The following is a 19,229-nucleotide window of genomic DNA, read 5'->3' as shown; positions in this document are numbered from 1 at the left end:
GCAATGCCAGGCCCAGATGTGGTGTGAACTCCTTCAAGGAGAGACACTAAGGCCCATTGTCTTTTTGGAAAACAGCTATGAGTAAGGGTATTAGCTGGGGCTGCTGGAGCAAGAGGGAGGTATCTAATGCCCCAGTGATTGTCACTTGCTGCAATAGCAGCTCTTGCTCCAGGCCCTGGAGACCATCCAGCTGCAGGCAGGGGGCTGGCTCTCCGGCTGCTGCACATTTCCAGGCCAGCCGTCACCAAGAGAAGACAAGAGCCTGAAAATGCCTAAGCAGAATTTTTGGATGGTCTGGTTTCACGCATTCCCTCTGCACTGGTGCTGGCCCAGGCCCAGCTGCTTTCCCACGGGTTCCTCAAGGGCTAGGGTCCAGCAGCCATGTCCAGCAGCTGCACCCAGCTCTGCCCACCGCTGTTTCAGGTGCAGATATCTCTGTCTGCAGGTCTGGCAATTCCTCCTGTGTCCACACACAGCCATGTCCCCAGGTGCTAGGGACTTTCCTTGCTACCAGGAAAAGTCAGTTCCCAATTCAGTACTTGTGTGGGCTTTGTGCCTTTCCCTTCCTGGCTCAGACATGCCTCCGTGGCATTGAAGCAAGGAGAATCATGGTGGAAATGGTGTCTCCTGCTTAGCAGGTTTCCACAACAAACCCATTTTTTTCTGTCACACATGAACTGCAACACCGTTATGTGTCCCACAGGACAAACTGCTTCACAGCAGTTTCTCGAGAGCTTGGGTCAAGCAGGGTCTCCATAGGATCTCCTAAATGTGGCACATGGGCAAGAGAGAACGTGCTCTCCTCTTGCTCCCCTGGATGCCATAGCTACATGCACATAACAAGGCACTGATCACTTCAGTTACTGATTTAATTTTTAATTTAATTTAATTTGGATATCAAAAGAACAAGGATGAAAAATCTATTTATATTGCTTGGAGATAGAGATCTGGTCAAAATTGCAGTCTCATTTAAGTTTCAGCTGCCTATGCTGCAAAATGTGGTATTACTGAAAAAATCTGAGGGATTAGTTTCTGAGGCTTAAAAGTATTTTTGTTAAGAAGGTACACCCTATTTCTATGCCATCAAGTTCCACATTTTCTAAGTTTCACAGGCCAACTAAATATGAGTAGCTGCTTGAACTCAAGGTATCAAATGAATAACACACAGAGGAAGGAGTGTAATGGGAAATCAGAGCAAGCAATACAATGTTTTCTAATAAGAAACGAGAGCAGAAAGTTGTTCCTGGGTATAGCCATTTTGAAAAGTCAAAAAAGTAACAAAGAATGCTTACTGGATAGCCGAGCCAAAGAACCAGAATTTACTTGTAGACTTACAGCTTCAGTTTAGTGGTATTAATCAAGCAGAGACCAGTTGTGCTGGTTATGCTGTGTTATTGATATATGATAGTAGTTCTTTCATTTCTAAGCTGAAATTGTTAGTTCTGATCCTGTTTTATATCAAGAATGAGATGACAAAAGATCACCACTACATCTGGGACTGATTCAGAAAATCAGCAATAACCTGAAGGCTTCAGGTATGGAGAGCCAGTTTGAGAAGCTGCCTTTGCAGCTCACAGTCAAACAGCAGTGACTGGGAAGGCAACACATTTTTATCTGTTTACAAGAGACAGAGGGTCCACTGTGTCGTTTTTCCACGGCACCTTTAAGATAAAATTTCTCTTTGTTAAGGCAGGCAATGTGTTAAGGAATATGCTGCTTTCAGACTGGAAGAAATCTCTCCTGCCCAGCTTTTGTGGAATTTGTGAAGGAACATGAACGTTGTTAGGAACAAGAGAAGCATTCAGTGAAGCAAAAATTGGACTTTGAAGAAACCTACTGAAAATCTTGCGCGTGACACACCTACATTGTAAATGACATTTTTCCTTCACAGAGGGGCACACAATTCAGTAATTCAGCCCCCTCCACCATAATGCATTAGAAGCCAACACTGCTTGTCCATTCATCCAGAAGTGCACATTCTCAGAAATGGGGAACTGTGCAGCTCCTAGTGGGCTGTCTGAATGATAATGGTAAGATGTTTCCTTCTGAGCCCACTTAATGGTTATTAACACAGCTTCAGGGATGGTAATAATAATACATTTATGGTGTTCTCCAGTGGAAAAAGGAACCTTTACCTCTATTTACCAGAAAGCCATAGCTGGGATGCACAGTTTATGTGGGGACAAGTGCACCTCTGGTACAGACCCTGACTGTGAAATGTTATTGAGTTTTATTATGCCTAGAGGACCATTGGGCAGGCTGTGTTTGATACAGTCTCTGGACATAATGCTTCCACCAAAATTATTCTTAACTACAAATCTCCATCCTTCTCTGGGTAGACTGTTCTCTGGAGGGAAGAGTGAGAAACTGTTGCTTCTGGATTTGGCCTTTGCCTAGCCAATGCAAACTAAGACATTTCTTATACAACATTCTCCCTGCTGTTCAGAATAACGACAAATCAAATTTGGATGTGTGCAAATGGAGTCACTACCTTGGACTTTTCAAGATCCAGCTAGAACAAAGTCATGACTGACCTGACGCTGTACTAGCAGTAGTCCTGCTTCAAGCAGAAGACTGGACTGAATGACCTCCAGAAGTGCATCCAACAGTTATATGAAGCTATTAATTGAGTATAAAAGCCTTAGACATTTAGAACATGCTGGTTTTGCATTTGTGTTGCAATTGTTTTGCAACTGAACCAAGAAAACTGTATTTAGTGAAGTTGGTGCTACTCCATCAGTGTGTCCAGGACTTATGATGACACATACTGTCGTACACCATACCTCTTTAATTTCATTCATTTCATGGATTGCAGAGGTCTTTTGATTACACAGAATCATAGAATCATAGAATGCCAGGTTGGGAGTGACCTCAAGGATCACCCGGTCCAACATTTCTAGGTAGTACTATAGTTTATATGAGATGGCTCATCTCCCTATCAATCTGAGACTTAAAGCTGTCCAATGTGGGGGAATCTACCACTTCCCTTGGGAGACTATTCCAGTCTTTCAATCTTTGACTGTTCTCATGGTGAAAAATTTACCTCTTGTGTCCAACCAGAATCTCTCCAGGAGCACCTTGTGCCCATTATCCCCTGTCTTTTCCATGTGACTCCATATAAATAGGGAGCCTCCATCTTGGTAGCCACCCTTTAAGTACTGGAACATGGTAATAAGGTCTCCCTAAAGCCTTCTTTTCTCAAGGCTGAACAAACCCAGTTTTCTCAGCCTCTCCTCAAACGGCAGGTTCTCCAGTCCTCTGATGATCCTTGTGGCCCTTCTCTGGACCCTCTCCAGGCTGTCCCCATCCTTTTTGTAGAGTGGGGACCAAAACTGAACACAATACTCCAGGTGTGGTCTGACAAGTGCTGAATAGAGCAGGACGATGACTTCTTTATTTCTGCCGGTGATGCCCTTGTTGATGCAGCCCAGCATCCTCTTGGCTTGCTTCACTGCTAGAACAACACACTGTTCACTCATGTTGAGCCTGTTATCCACCAAGACCCCCATGTCTCTTTCCACAGGGCTGCTCTCCAGCCAGGTGGATCCCAGTCTGACTTGTACTCCTGGGTTGTGTGTTCCCAGGTGCAAGACCTTACACTTCTCCCCATTGAACTTCATAAGGTTCCTGCTAGCCCACTCCTCCAGTCTGTTTAGGTCATCCTGGAGGGTGGCCCTCCCTTCTGGAGTGTCAGCCTCTCCACTTATCTTGGTGTCATCAGCAAACTTCACCAGGGTGCTCCTGATCTCAACATCCAGGTCATTTCTGGAGATGTTAAACAGCATTGGACCCAGTATCGATCCCTGGGGGTGCCCACTTATAGCAGTTGCCAGTTGGAGAAGAAACTATTTACTATAACCTTTTGGGTATGGTCTGTCAGTCAGTTCCCCACCCACCACACAGACCACTTGTCAAGGCCATAACTTTCCTATTTCAAAATCAGAAAGTGGAACATCAACAAGTCAATATGGCCCCTCCCATGCAGGAAGGATGCAATTAGCTTCAGTCACTGGCCTGACCTGAAAACTGGAGTCCATGATATTGCAGGAGCTGCTGACAGTGGTTAAAGTCTAGAGGAAGAATTTCCAACATTTTTCACACAGCACAAAGACTTCAAAAGCAAGAAAAAGAAGTGGCTCAGCAGTGGAACAGGCTGCCTGTGGAAGTGGTGGAGTCACCATCCCTGGAAGTATTTGAAAGAAATGTAGATAAAGTGCTTAGTGACATGATTTAAGCACTGAATGGGTAAATTAGGTTATGGTAGGGGGATTTAGGTTATGGTTGGACTTGGTGATCTTCAAGGTCCCTTCCAACCAGGATGATTATATGATTCTAAAATAATTAACATACATTATGTGACCTCCTTTATTGCATTGGATGAAAATGTTTTAAAGCCTGTAAGAATTGCAGTATCTCCATTACATTTTGATAATTTTCACATCTGAGTGGTTGCTTCCTCAAAAGTGTTAACAATGGCAACATCTTGATCCAGACTGAAAGGTAAAAAATTGTAAAGTCAAGAGCCTTTTCATGTGGGCACTGTCAGAGCAATTTTAGGGCTCAATGGACCTCATCCCCTAAGGGTTTTGTGTCAGCAGCACCTGAGAGGTGGTGCTGAGCTATGGAAACTTCCAAGTAAGCTGAAGGGAAAAGTTGCAAAGATAAAAATCCCTTGTTTTTCAGGATCTGTATCTGAGGACAAAAAAGCAGACCACATCTGTTTCTGCATGTCCCACATTAATAACTGAGTGTGGGGGAAAAGACTATCACTTAAGTTGGGACTTATGAAGGTGTGGGGTTTTTTTGTATTATTTGTGTCCAAATTTGGGTAAGGAATTGATCAGCATAGTTCTAAAATGCATTACTGAGTTGTTTCCCTTCTCATATCCTCTTCCTTCAACTACTTCTATGACCCCATTATTTTATTGTACTGAGCATTTCAAGAAATGCCTGTGAGGTAGACAAGTATTATCATTCTATCTTTCAGATGCGAAAGAAAAGCACAGAGGCTACAGTCAAATGTTAAAAGACACATAAGCACATGGCTTTGAGGATCTATGCCCAAGGAATTGTATTTGCTCAAAGCAATACAGAAGATTACTGTCAGTGTCTTAAAGTCTTGCTCACTAACCAGTCTAATAGTTACCTTCTGTGTTATTTATTGCTCACCAAATGGATGTAATTAGATGACCCTCATTAGTTAAAAGCACTTGCTCATTTGTCTGTTATGATAGTAATAATAATTTTGTTCTGTCAAAATCATGTGCCATAGCACTCTGATTTATGCTGAGATAACTATTAAATAACAATGTTACAGCGATATCTTTTAATGCATGATTCCCATGTTTCTACACTAAAAGGGGTCAAGATTCATGAAAATACAATATCCGTTTTTAACCAGATACAAAGCAAGCTGAGATATGACTGATTTCTAAATAAGAGATGGAGAACAATATACCTGTGTTGAAAAGTCTAGCACATTCATGCTTTTGTCTGTTATCTAGTAGATAAAGAAAATGTGTTGACAGAAACGTGTGGTTTAATAAGGAAAACTGTATTTTTTTGTTTAATCAGTCAAAAGCATCAGCATCACTGGGCATGGTATGTAATATTGTTCTTGTGTACTGAGTAGATCTATTTATAGACTTTTTTCATTTTTGTGCAATTTACTTGCAATATGAAATACGCTAGCAATGCATTGAGAAATCAACATCCAACATTAACTTGGCTCTTCTTCAGTCCATGATTCTGCTCCAAAAGCCAATGGGAAACCTGTGCACAAACTTTACACTGTATCACTCCCCAAGGCAAAAGCCAAGAGCGCTCCAGATCTGAACTCTGCTGAATTTAGGGCACAGACTAAATATTTCTCAAATTGCACAGAATTTAGATTCTCTTTATACCAGTTTTCATCACATATTTCCAGATAACTGAAGGATTTGCCTGTATGACATTTCCCTGACCAGTCTCCGTTACTAAAACATCTTGAGTGTTCCACCTTTTCAGTGTTGATTGAAGATATTCAGGTTTTTTCTAATCAAGCCTCTTTATAAAAAAAAAAAAAACAAAACAACAAAAAAAACATTTAAGAGCTGTCTTCAGAGGAAATGTCACATTGTAAAGCTAATAGAATGTAGTAAATTTATTTAATCTATTAAATCATCAATCAGACATTCTTTCTGAGTCTCTTTTATCTGTGCTTCCATATACCTGTGCACACTATCTATCTATCTATCTATCTATCTATCTATCTATCTATCTATCTATCTATCTATCTATCTATCTATCTATCTTTTTGCTGTGTCACTTTATTTCACTCCAAAGCAGATTTTATTTCTTATGCTTTCCTGACACACCAACACAAGAGCCACTGCAACTGTGCTGTGACAAGTTCTTTAAAGAATAGACATGTTTCTGAAAACTCAGTTTTTGGAGGTGCCAGCTGAACCTAAATTTGAACCTGATGCCTTATTTACATCTGATATAGTCCTCTGATAAAATCTTTGTCTAGAGCCTGCATTAATGTTCATCTCAATCTCACAGACTGCCTCTGAGGTATAATATCCCATGTGTGCTTTTTCAGCATGAAAGACAACACAGAATCACCAATTGTTTAGGCCTGAAATGACTTTGGGAGGTCACCATCCAACCCCCTGCTCAGAACAGGGGCAACTCTTTGCTCAGACCAGGTAGCTCAGGGCTTCATTCCATCTTGCCACCAAAATCTCCAGGCTAGGAGAACCCACAGCTTTGGCACTGCGTGGCTCTCCTCAGTGGGAAAACATTTTTCTTGATATCCAGTCAGACACTTCCCTCTATCAGCTTATGACCGTTGCATCTCATTATCCCACCAAGCAAATTAGTGTTAAGCCTGGCTCCCTTCTCTTAGCAGTCTCTGTATAAGTATTGCAAGGCTGCACGCAGGCGCTGCCTAAACCTGCTCTTATCCAGGCTAAACATGCTCCAGTGAGTTAGGAAGTGAACTAGCTGGGACATTCAATGCACTTTAGTGTCATATTCTAAAACTTGGGTATCTCAGATAGACTTTTTGTCTAGGGTAACCTCACCAATGGAGAGAGAGGCATGTTCTTAGGGGATTATCCTCTTACAAAATAGGTGTGTATGGGAGGTAGGACGAACTTGCTTCTGCAAATATCTGAGATTTCCTGCTGACAAGACAAAGAGCCTAACTATTTAACTAAAAGCAGAGGACTATCCAAACGGCAAACTTCAGGTGCAATGCATCTTGCTGGTAGAGACACAGATTCTTTCCTCTGGTCTTTGATTGCCATGTCTGTGTGGCATTGGCCAAGAAACAGCACCTCTTCTTCCTTTGTTTCCTCTTTCCTAAAAGAAGAGAGCAGTGATGGATCTGAGCGTTTTGCCAAGTGGCTTGTTTTTCATATATGAAATGTGCCAGATGAATAGAAAGGGCACTGGTCCAGCATGAAGCCGTAGGAGAATGGATTATAGGGCAGAAAACATAATCCTTTTAAGTGGCACACCCCAGTGGTAACAAAATGTAACATTCTTTTTTTTTACTGGTTTTGGTTTTTTCAATTATTGTTTCTGATTGGCAAATCAAGGAAATATCCCTAAAAAAGCTAGGCCCCATAAAGGGAGGGAGATAGAGAGATTCCTGCCTGGGAAATGCTTGTTTTACAGAGACAGTTGGCCTAAAAAAATCTTTTCTTGTCTCAAAGTTACTTGGAAAACATATGTAAAACCAGAATAAAGCTGGCACCTCCTTAATCTTATCTTTGTAATTGCACCTATTATGGTTCAGGACACACCTTTATTTAAATACAAGTAAGGCTCAAAATCTTTCTGAATCTATCTGATTTTTTTATTTAAGTGTTGAAAAAAAATTATTCAACACTGTAATTACCTCTGTCCATAATTGATTGTATTTGTTTACATGGTAGGTTATTAACAAAACATTATCTAGAATTGAACTCTGCCTTTAAGCACCGTTTAGATTATTGTAGTAATGTACCAAATAGAATGTCATAAATGTGCAGCAAGTGGCTACTTAGTAACAGTAACTTTCAGCATTCATTTTAAAGAGCACATTTAGGACCAAATTAGCTGTCTTGCATGAGTGATTAATGTGACTGATAGTGCACTGTATGGCACAACTAATAAGCATTATGCAGTTTTATTAAGCAATTGCTCACAGCTACATGGTGATGTCAATCTTATCTTTGAAATACTAATTTAGAAAAGGAGTGAATGGTCTTTGTTTCTTTCAGAGTGATGCATTCTACTCCAAGAGCAGTGCTCAGTATTCCTGAGTGCCTCAAGTCACCATCTGGTATAGCCCAAAGTCATTATGCTCTCATCTTGCCAGCTTAAAATGACAACATCGTCAGCCACTCCAGATTTATAGCACTGTCTATCTCTTTGAATGTCATGCAGTAATACCGTATTTGATCAAGCCTATTTCTGTGTATAGAACAGTGCTAATTTTCAGGCAATCCTTTTAAAAACGTGAAAATGGAAGTGGCTGTATTTCTGAGTATGCTCAGAACAGACCCATGGAAGCCTTGCAACCTTTCAGCAAGCCTGTCTGTCTGTCTTCATGCTCTCACACCAATTAAAGGAATTGAAGTCAGTGATGTGGCAGACGCTGGGATACAGAACCATTGGCATGCTTTTCATAGACATTTTTCAAAATGGATGAGAAGCAGCTTGTAGGGATTGATGAGAGAGAAAATACAGTAAAGCCAGGTCCTCCTGCCCTACTGCTGTGCCCTCAGACTGCTGCTGCAAGATACTGGGTTACCTTGTAGTTTATAATACCAGCAGCAGGATTGTCACTAGACTATTATTAATGCATACCCCTTTTGCCATGTACTTCCCATCACCTGTGGTCATCTCCTCTCATTCTTGTTCCATGCTTCAGCTCAAGATCTAGCTGATGCAAGCAGGTGTCAGTGAGAAGCGGCAAAGGCCTGCGTCTGCCATGGAACTCAGCTGCACTAAGGTCCCAGATGAGAACATTCAGGTTTCCCTCTTGTTAGGTGGATGTTCTCTGGTGCTGTTTGGTCAGTGCACAGTATGGTGATGCACTGAGCCATGCCCCGAGGAGCAGTGAAAGTGCAGACAGTATCCATGCAGGCTGAGGTACTGCATGGTGGTGGAGTGCTGGAGGGGTGAGGTTTTTTTCAGGAAAGTGCACCTGAAAATGGAAATGTCTGCCTGCAGTTTAGAAATAATAATGATAATGATAATGATAATGATGATCTTGATGTTGATGATGTAGTTTGACAGGGTTAAGGAAAACAGATCTAAAAAATACATTTTGCAACATTTAAAAACCCTGAAATGTCATCTTCATAAAAGATCAGTATCTCAGGCTCCCCCCACTAGTGGTGTACCACAGGTGCCAGTGGGGAATTGAGATGTCCTCCCAGATAGTGTAAAACTTTTACTGCTGGGCAAGAATGACTGACTAATTTATGAACAGAAAAATGGGAAGAGTGGGAAGAAACGGAAGATATGTCTTATTAGTGGCATGGATTACTCAGTTTTAGTTTGAAAATCAACTAAATATAATCTGAGGATTGCTCTGTTTCTTAACCATAAGCCTTTTTCAGGGTGGAGCTCATTCTGCATTTTACTTCTACACACCCTGTTTCACCAGCATATTTCCTTTTGTTAGATGCAGTCTGTTGATCTTTCAAATCTCATCTCATTTATTAGTTTTCTATGATTAGCTGAATTAAGGCCCTTCAATGACAGACCTAACTGCCTTGTAAGTTAAATTGTTTGCTATGAAACACTATAGACCTTCTTTGCAAGCATCAGCCTGATGCATCCGATTTTTTATTACCTCTGGCAGCTCCCACATTTACAGCAAGTTGATGCCCCAATTCTTGGCCACCTCGATAAAATAAGGAAAATATCAAGATCAATGGGATAATATTTTGGACGATTTTATGGTTTAGATGTGAGTACTTGTGACACCTAGTGGTTCTGGAAAAAAAAAGCGAATATTTTAGAGGAAGAGGAAATAGGGGTTGAGTCAGGGAAGGGAAGGAGGGATTCAATATCACCTACTGGAAGGCAGTCACTACAATAACTTGAGAAAACACACAGAAGAGCAAGCTATTTCTCCGGGGATGTGGCACACCTGTCTGAGGCAACCACCACTTGCAATCCATCACATAAACAATGGAAAAGTTCAGCTATATGAAACACTTATGGGGTGGGGTGAGATGAGGTGATTATAGGTGTCTGGGTAAGGTGGTCAGGCAATTGCCCAAATCCTCTTTGTGAAACAGGAGGTGAGTGCAGGAGCTGTGGGTGGTGGCATCAAGCTGGCATTGAAAGAACAACTTAAAGACACATCTGAGATGGACCAAAATTCAAGCAATTCAACATCATGAAGGGGGGGGGAGGGGGGAAAGGAAAATTATATAACCAGGTCATTGCTGGATCTTTACAAAGTCGTCCTTTAAATGTGACACATCAGTAATGTCCCATCACCCAAGACTTTCCCTATATTCGATAGAAAATGTAGATATTTCCCAAGCCATGGACTTAGATCTTAGATGGGCTGAACTGTTTTGTGAAGAAGCCTGTTTAATACCCTAACAAGATCCCTTGGATTGTATGAGTTTTGTAGAAAGAGAAGATGGAGAGCAGACACTTCCTGATGCACAGTAGCCCATTTGGTGTTCCTGGTCAGATGCAGTGACTAGGCAGCCTGAGCTGTGCCAGCTGATTGGGAGCCTGCACTGAGAAAGGCACAACCTGCTTGCTGTTGCAGGGCTTTGCTCTTCATCACCTACCCAAGCTAGTGGCCCCAGTGTGTATAACCTCAAGAACCTCCGTGTTGGAGGCCTCTGGGAGAAAAACACTTTTGATGGTAGAGATAAGAACATCCAATGGCTTTTAGCAGTCTTTAAAATAAACCAAAACAATGGAGCACAACATGACGCAGAACTCCCTCAGAGACAGGTATTCAGAGTTAACTAATAATAGTGCCTATTTCTATGCAGTTGTCCATTAACACAAAATACCCATCTGAACACCTTTAACAGGAATAACACAAAATAAAAACAGTGAGCTTCATAGCTAAACTACTTTGCACAGCTAGATAACAGACCTATTCAAACACAGCTTGTAAACAGGCAGTTACAGACATATATATGCATGGCTTGTACCTACTTAGTGTGGGTCATGAGCTGGAGTACCTGGTGTGACTCACACAGCTCCTGTGAGATTTGTTTGGTGAGAGGTATGCTGTGTACCTCCTATTGCATTATGGCCTCCAGTGTTATAGTGCACCACTGTATGTCTCTGGAAGACAAGGAAGTACATTTGCAGTGAGAGTGGCAGTTTACTCCTCAGTGTCTGCCATCTGGCATTTCCAGGTCACGTCTGCCCTATGCTGCCTTGGCAGGAGCTAAACACCTCAGCTGGGTCCTTCAGGCTAGGTTAAAATCTTACCCCATGGTGTGCCACAGTTGTTAACAGCTCCAGCCAGATGCTGTTGCTAGGTTTGTCCAATGAAGCTTGAATGACAGTAACTGCTGGATTTGAGTGTCTAGAAGATGCATGTGAACAACAGATCCTATGTCACTCCTAAAGCTGCTCTCAAACTTTGAAAAAGTCATTTTGCTTGGACTGCTTAGTTGTAGTTCCTTGTCTAGAGGACAATTGTTAAGTGTCCCTTTGTAGATGGTTGTGAGAGAAAGAAATGTATTTATGAGAGTGCTGCTAATACAATGGCAGGAGGAAAACTGATCTCCCCTAGTGACCAAGGTGTAAGCTGTATGCCATCAGAGGTAGGAGTAAGTACTTCTCATTTGGAAAAGTAATATGTCTGATGGTGGGAGTGAAATTATCCAGAATTTTCTGGAGAATAATTTGGTTTTTTCCAGCATAACTGCAGTTAAAAATGGAACTGGATTGATTCATTCCACTCAGTACCATACTCCCATTTTCCCATGTGAAACCTCAGGCCCACAGGGAAGCCAAGACCCTGTTGGGTCATGAGAGAAGCAGAGTCACTTCGCAGGGCACAGCACCACCAGTGACTGGGGCAGCCTCAGCATGCTGCCATCATGTATCCCAAGTCCAGCTAGACTCTGCCTTACATAAACCCAGAGGAAAAAGAACCTGGAGAGAGTGAGACCTTATCAGTCCCTGCTCATTATTAACAATGCAGATAGCAGAACACCAGCCAGAGTTTTGTGCATGCATAGGCGGAGCCTGTAGGAAAAGTGGAAGCAAAGTCATGGAGTGAAAAGCTCTTAGGAGCTGGAGTTGCCAAGAAAGTAGTTTTCCATTTGTGAAGAATGGTAAAGAATGGTAAGAAAAAGACCTTAATTGATATGTTGGCACCCACATCAACTTATGACATAGACGGCAGGGACGAACTGTGCAACAAAGGAAGGGACCTATCATTTTTCTTCAAGATTTAAAAATATTACTAAGGAAGGACATGGAATCTTCATTAGTGAAATGTTTTTAAAATAGCTCCACTGTTATTTCTCAGAGACAGCACAGATACAATTGATTCAGTTTTGGGATAGAGGACCAATTCAAACAACCTGCAAAAGTTTTTTCCTGCTCTACTTTGTATTATTTTTCTATTATACACTTCTTTAAACTATAAGTGGAATAGAAATTTAGAACCGTGCTTACAGTAACACCATCATCTCTCCCTTGCATTCTCAAGTACGGGTTTTGAAGAGAGAAAGAGGGAAGGGGAGGGAAATGAAGGGAAGGGAGAGCGGGGAAAAGGAAAGGGAAAGAAGGGAAAGGCAAAAAGAGAAAGGAAAAAAAAGGAAAAGGAAAATAAGGAGAGAAAGAGAAAGAAAAAGGAATAGAGTAAGAAAGAGCAAGCTATTGCAAAGCATACAAGAAACTAGGAAACTTCAGGATCATCCATTAGTTTAGGATCATCCCAGAAAAGAGTAAAGTTACATATTTGGCTTGAGTAGAAACCAACTTTGCACTGTTATTTTAGTTTAAATAAGTAGCCTTTAAATAGAATACATTGTTCAGAGTCAATCATTTGGCACTAGGATGCAGGGTTTTCAGCAGACTGTTGTGGGATTTGCTATACTGTTTGTTTAGCATTACAGACTTAGTCTGCATAGCTAAATTGTCTGAAGCCCTAGGCCGCAAGCTGTGAACTTTAACTTAGACATGCTTATAGATGGGATAGAGTTAATTTTCTTCCTAGTAGCTGGTACAGTGCTGTGTTTTGGATTTAGCCTGAGAATAATGTTGGTAACACTGATGTTTCAGTTGTTGCTAAGCAGCGCTTATCCTGGGTCTAGGACTTCTCAGTTTCCCATGCTCTGCCAGCGAGCAGGTGCACAGGAAGTGCAACCAGAAGATAAGGAGGCTGCAAACTTCAGCAGAAGATGCAACTCGACAGGATAAAAACAGTTAATGGTCTGCCTGGAGACAGAGAGGAATCAAAAAACGGGTTAGAAGACCCCAGATCAGAAATCAGCACTGGACCAAAAGGTGTGTGAAGAACATGTGAAGACCATTTGAGAGGTAGGTGCACAGATCGTAAGGGTGTAACTGCCCAGGGACTTACTTGTTTGGTGTCCCTTCTAGAGGTACCCAGCTCAAGCTATTTTTCTGCTCTACCATCTGATTTTTAATATCTTTTTTTTTAATATATATGTAATTTGATACATGGAGCTCTGTTATGGGAAACACAGGGCCAAACCTAAGGAAAAAGAAATCACTCAAGAGTGAGAATGTGTGTGAAAGAAGTAAAAAGGGGCACTGGACTCACCACTGCACAGAGAATCTGGTCCTAGCAGGTAGGACCCAGGTCGTGTGTGTATGGCTCCCAGGATGGTGTATGTGTACTTGAGTGGCTTCTCACTTAACAGAAACAGTAAATACCCATAAAGAACCCAGCAGACATTCTTCTTATGCTGAAATGGGAATGCTGACTACTAAAGGACTCGTAGGAAAGGAAAGTTGAATGGATTCCGCTAAATTCATCTTGTCACAGAAGGGAAATAAGCAAAAGCCTTATAAATCTCCTAACAAAAACATCAGCAAAATCAGTAAAATCTTCAGATTTTTCCTTTTGAAGAGGCCTTTCACAATGTGAAATGCTAGACCTGGCCTCACCAAAAGATGAGAAGGGAACAGAAGAATGTGCTGTAGTTATTTACTAGTTCTTCGTAATTGTTCTCTTTCACATAAATAAAATCTTTGAACTGTACATGTTTTTTTTTTTACTTCCAGGAGGCGTTGATTAATTTTGTGTCTGCATCTGAAGGAGTACTATTTCATTGGCCAACTCAGACACTGGTCTTTAGATGAGCCAGTAACATCTAAGGTACATCAGAATTTTCAAGGAGCACAATTTTATTTGGTAGGAAGGCAAAGTCATAAAGATAGGGGTTATGCTGCTCTGCCCTACAAAAATTGTGCATGTGAAATGTACCAATTAAATGCAAATCAAAAGAGAAAATCTGTACTGGTTCTTCTTGGCTTGGGCATTAAGAGCACTTGTGTTAATAAACTCATATTTTTGTTCATGTAACTTATGATTCTCAAATTATATCCAAAATTACATCAAATTACTTCTAAGCACATCTGTTAAAAACAACAGGTGAAGTCACAGGAGTCTTTTCATATAAAATAATTAATTATTTCACTGGTAATATGAGAGCTATAAAAAAAATAATAATCTGGCTTTTCCAGATGTGTTGGATTGATTTGACTCAAAAAAAAAAAATAACATCAATTTTTCCTTTTTCTCCCTTATGTAACTATGTGTAACTTAATATATAAAGAAAGTTGCTCTTTCTAGAAAGTAGCTGACATTTAATACATTAAAATATTTTAAAGACTTGCAAGGACAACATTGCATTGTACAGGGTAGTCAAAAATTAATTATAGTCTTCTTTACAGCAATATGAAATAAGTGTATAAGCATGACTGACAACATTGTACAACATGTCTTATTGGTGTTTTCTTCAAAAGATGTCCCAATAAACATTAAACTAAACAAAATTACATTGGATCTTAAATGTTATTTTTTTTCCTTGATTATATGTCATCATAACAATACTGAAGTTAACAGTGACATATTATTGTAAGATGCAACTGAATATTCTTCCAACAAAAATTGGTTGACACTATTCAAGGCCAATAAACCACGTAAAGGTTTTCTCTATGATAATGTAATGAAATAAGAATAACACCAAGAGACTACAATGTGCTTCATTCTCTTCTCAATTCCACACATTGTTTTTAGGTTTTATTCCAAGAATAAGACAGTGAGAGCATGATAAAACCATACTGGTAAGAGCAGCCTCTTCTTTCTGTTCTAAGCATTAGCCACATCAGCCGATCGGAATAAGTAAATATATTAATCTATCAAACTCTACTTGCTCCTGTTCCCAGTGAACTCTCTTATCATCATAAGTAGTATACACATCAAGGAGGAAAATTTATCATCTAATTCTAAAGAATTCATAACGTGTTAAATTTAATAGTTCATTCTTGATTTCTAATACTAGCTTTCAGTTACTGAAGCCAAATCCAATCTTACTGAAGTAATACAAGGCTTTCCATTGATACAGAAGGCTGTTACTTCAATAGATACCATCAGTGCCTTTATAATAAACGCACTTAGCTTTTGATCTTAGCAGGAATCCAGCTCAGTATGCTTTAGCCTCAAAGCAGCAGTTAGCTCTCTAGTAAAATCTACAGAAGAACTTATGGAAAAGTGCCAAATGTGTCCTGAAATATAAAGCTATGAGTACATTAGGACCAGAGAAATCTCACTAAATAGAGCAACAAGTTGGATTTTATCTTTAATAAAATAGTTGGTCACAGTGGAAAAAAAAAAAAGACATAACTGACAAGAAGAATTATCAGCTAGGAAAAAGGGAAATTCCAGTAGACTTCTGGAAAACCTCTCACACAAACAGTGCTTTTACTCACAAGGAGGAATGTCCAGCCAGTCCCAAATAATTCACTGTCTACATGAATGAGAGCCAAGGCTGACAATCTGAATTTGAAGAGCTGTATCTAATATTTTTTAAATATTCTAAGGGGTTTGGTACACTTTATTTTCCAAGGATAGGTAATGTTTCAGATTTGTGTTTTCTTTAACAGAGAAAAATCTCTGGGAAGACCTTTCTTCACAGACTTATTATTTTGGACATACTATATTAAAAGAGATTTAACTTCAATCATTTCTTTCCTCTCGTCTACAGACCAAATGAGGAAAATAAGCTGAGGAAATTCTAAAATCTGTGTCTTAAACATTGACCACAAGGGAAGGATATCATTATCTTCCCAAAACAATGTGTGTACGACTTTCTTGGAAAAGATCTAAATAATTAGGGAAAATCTGAGAACTCTGTAAATTAAGATAGCAACAAGGAAGAAACCAGCAGGAACTGAGCTACAAATTTTCAAGTTCAAACTTGTAATCTGAGTTCTAGTTCCATCCAGATATGATCAAATGTTTTGCAGGTCTGTAGAGCTCTAGCTGTCAGATTAATAAAGGAACTAGATTTTTTCAGATCAAGTTGCTTACTTCATTTGGTTATCATAAATCACATTCAGAAAAAAATAACTATTAAAAAACCTCAATCCAGCAGAGAATTGCTTTTCTGGGGAAGCAAGTATTTACCTGCTTTCCTAGGTTAGGACTATACTGACTAAATAGTGGAGAAAATTCTGCTTAAAACCATTTCAAGACAAGCATAAGAGCAAAGTACATGTGGGGCCAGTTATATCTGGGACTAATATTGCTTAAACATGCACTACATTAAAACTGAACTTTCAGGATTACTGCCATGGATAACATTGCACGCAGTTAGAAGGAAAAGCTGTGCACTTAGTTTTCGTTGTTCTCTTGATGTTGAAAACAAAGACTGAAAAAAAGAACGGAGGAAAAAAAAAAAGAGAGAGAGAGAGTCTGGACAAGATGTTTACTCTTATTGTTCTTAACCCCTGTTCCAGGAATCACACAAGCAGGATGCTCAGAATCTGAATCCAAAAGACCTGATAATCTTAAGCATAATAGGATAAAAGAAGAATTTTCATGAGGAAAGCAAACATCCAGAGGGATAATGTGTAGGCTCAGATAAGCCTGAGCTGTGCTGTGCAAATACATGACAAGGGGAAAAGGGACTGAGGGCATCTGTGATTTCTCTTTTAATCAATTTGCTTCCTTTCTTCTGTCACAGTTTCAGAAAAGCCACTATCCGTTAAGCTGGTTAAGCAGAAGGACTGTGTCCCATCAAGTGTGTAAAAAAAATATGATTATTCAAATAATAACCCCAGTGAAGATACGCAGCTCGCATTTCCATTCAGCATCTCACCAAGATAAAAATATTAATGTAAAATAATAAAAATATCTCATGTTCTGAACTTTATCCGTATGCAATTAAGTCTGTACAAAGCAAGGTGGTTTAAGAGAATGAGTGGAGATGAGACAAAAGAAAGCATTCAGAGTCAATCCCAGTATCAGTTACTGCTTTATGCATTTTGGGAAGGGAAAGTATTGATGACGTTTTGCCTTAGTTGCACTCTGCAATAAAATAGAAATAATTCCTATATGTCTACTGCATTGGACTACCTATAGAATTAAATTGCAAAGCCATAACAAGGCCTGGACATAATTTATAGAGCAAGGAGTCAGTCTGAGTTGCCTTCAGCTCAACTCTCCACATACCACGTACTTGTACTTACTCCAGGAGTTTCCAGAAACTCTTTTTCATGGATCCTATGGTCTCAGTTCAAGTTTGCTGTTGAGTTCAAGAGATGCTGGCTACCCTGTTCTTTTTGATTTTGAATTTGCTGTTCACCATACTGGACTATACCACATGGCTCCAGAAGACCTCAAGCCAGAGAGTGAGAATGTCCCTGGGCTGTGCCCCGGCAACGCACCGCAAGCCCAGCCTGAAAATTGCACTCAGTCCCTTGATTTTCTGTTGGACAATTGCACTGCACAACGAGCTGAGCTGCACCCTTAGCCAATGCCTGTTCTGAAGGTAGACTCATCGATTTCCAGCATGAAGTTCTATGGGAACCAGAGGAGTGTGAGTGTCAGTGTCCAGTCCTAGATAAGTAGTATGTATGGTCTTCAGAACAGAATATTTGTCTTCTGATGTTTATTTTTGGAGTGTACATTTGTGATTAATGACAAACATGTTATTTATTTTAAAGTCTCAAAAATAGTCTTTGGGATTCATTAGATTTCTGCAGGACGTTATCTGAAATTAGATGGCACTTCTCGCTGAAACTTGAGATTTCTCCTGAAACTATAATGGCCTTCATCTGTAAACACCTCCAGAATATAATTAAAACCATCTGGTAGAGGGAATTGATTTTGGAAACATTTTTGCTGGAAATAAGTCAAATTCACTCCTGGGAGTGGGGTCTCTAGTAGTGTTTCCTTTTCCTCTGAAATAATAGTATGAAGTAAAACTATTCCGGAAAATGTCAACAAAACCTTAATTTGATGTACAAGGGCTGAAAAACCAAAGCTATAAGGAGAACCATGGGACAAAAATGTGTTTACACAGATGCTGGATTGTATCCCAGACCTATGAAAATAGTTCTAAATCCTCCCAGGGCCGAACAATGGGACTGAAGTGAGGCATCAAAGAATAATTTATATATGTTAACTTGCTCCCACCCACTATCACACTGTGGGGGATTTTTTTTTCCCATATAAGCAAAAATAATCCAGATAGCATGAAAGGTTTCTAATCCATTTACTGTGTTAACCCATACCCAGGCAGGGAAGACTTCAGCAACAAAGGCTTGATTTCAGATGGCCTGAGTTGAGCTGAAATGGGGCCACTGGACTCATGGGTGGGGGTCATGGTCAGCCCCATGGCCAGGTCCATAAAGGCCTGTTAGTGCCCTTGGGGCCTGAGAAATACTTGCAGAGCACTTATTTTTAGGATCTAACTTAAATAAGTGTTACTTTGAATGGACAGCTTTATGAGTAACAGAATAGATTGGACATATATAGAAGTAGGTAAGACTGCTTATTGTTTACATTTGATAGAATCAACAATACTAGATTTTTAGATTATAACCTGAAAAAAATGGTGCACTCCTCAGTGACTCATTTTCTTTTTCAATGTTTGAGTTGCACAGTTAATATTGCCCAAGTAGCCACTGGCAGAACAAAACTATCTTCCTACACTTGGCCTCTACACCTGAAGAAATAATTGCCTTTTTTTAGGACAGCTGACAACCCC

The sequence above is a fragment of the Apus apus genome, chromosome 2 (genome assembly GCF_020740795.1).
Source record: "Apus apus isolate bApuApu2 chromosome 2, bApuApu2.pri.cur, whole genome shotgun sequence".
Classification (NCBI taxonomy): domain Eukaryota; kingdom Metazoa; phylum Chordata; class Aves; order Apodiformes; family Apodidae; genus Apus; species Apus apus.
This window is presented reverse-complemented; position numbering follows the sequence as displayed.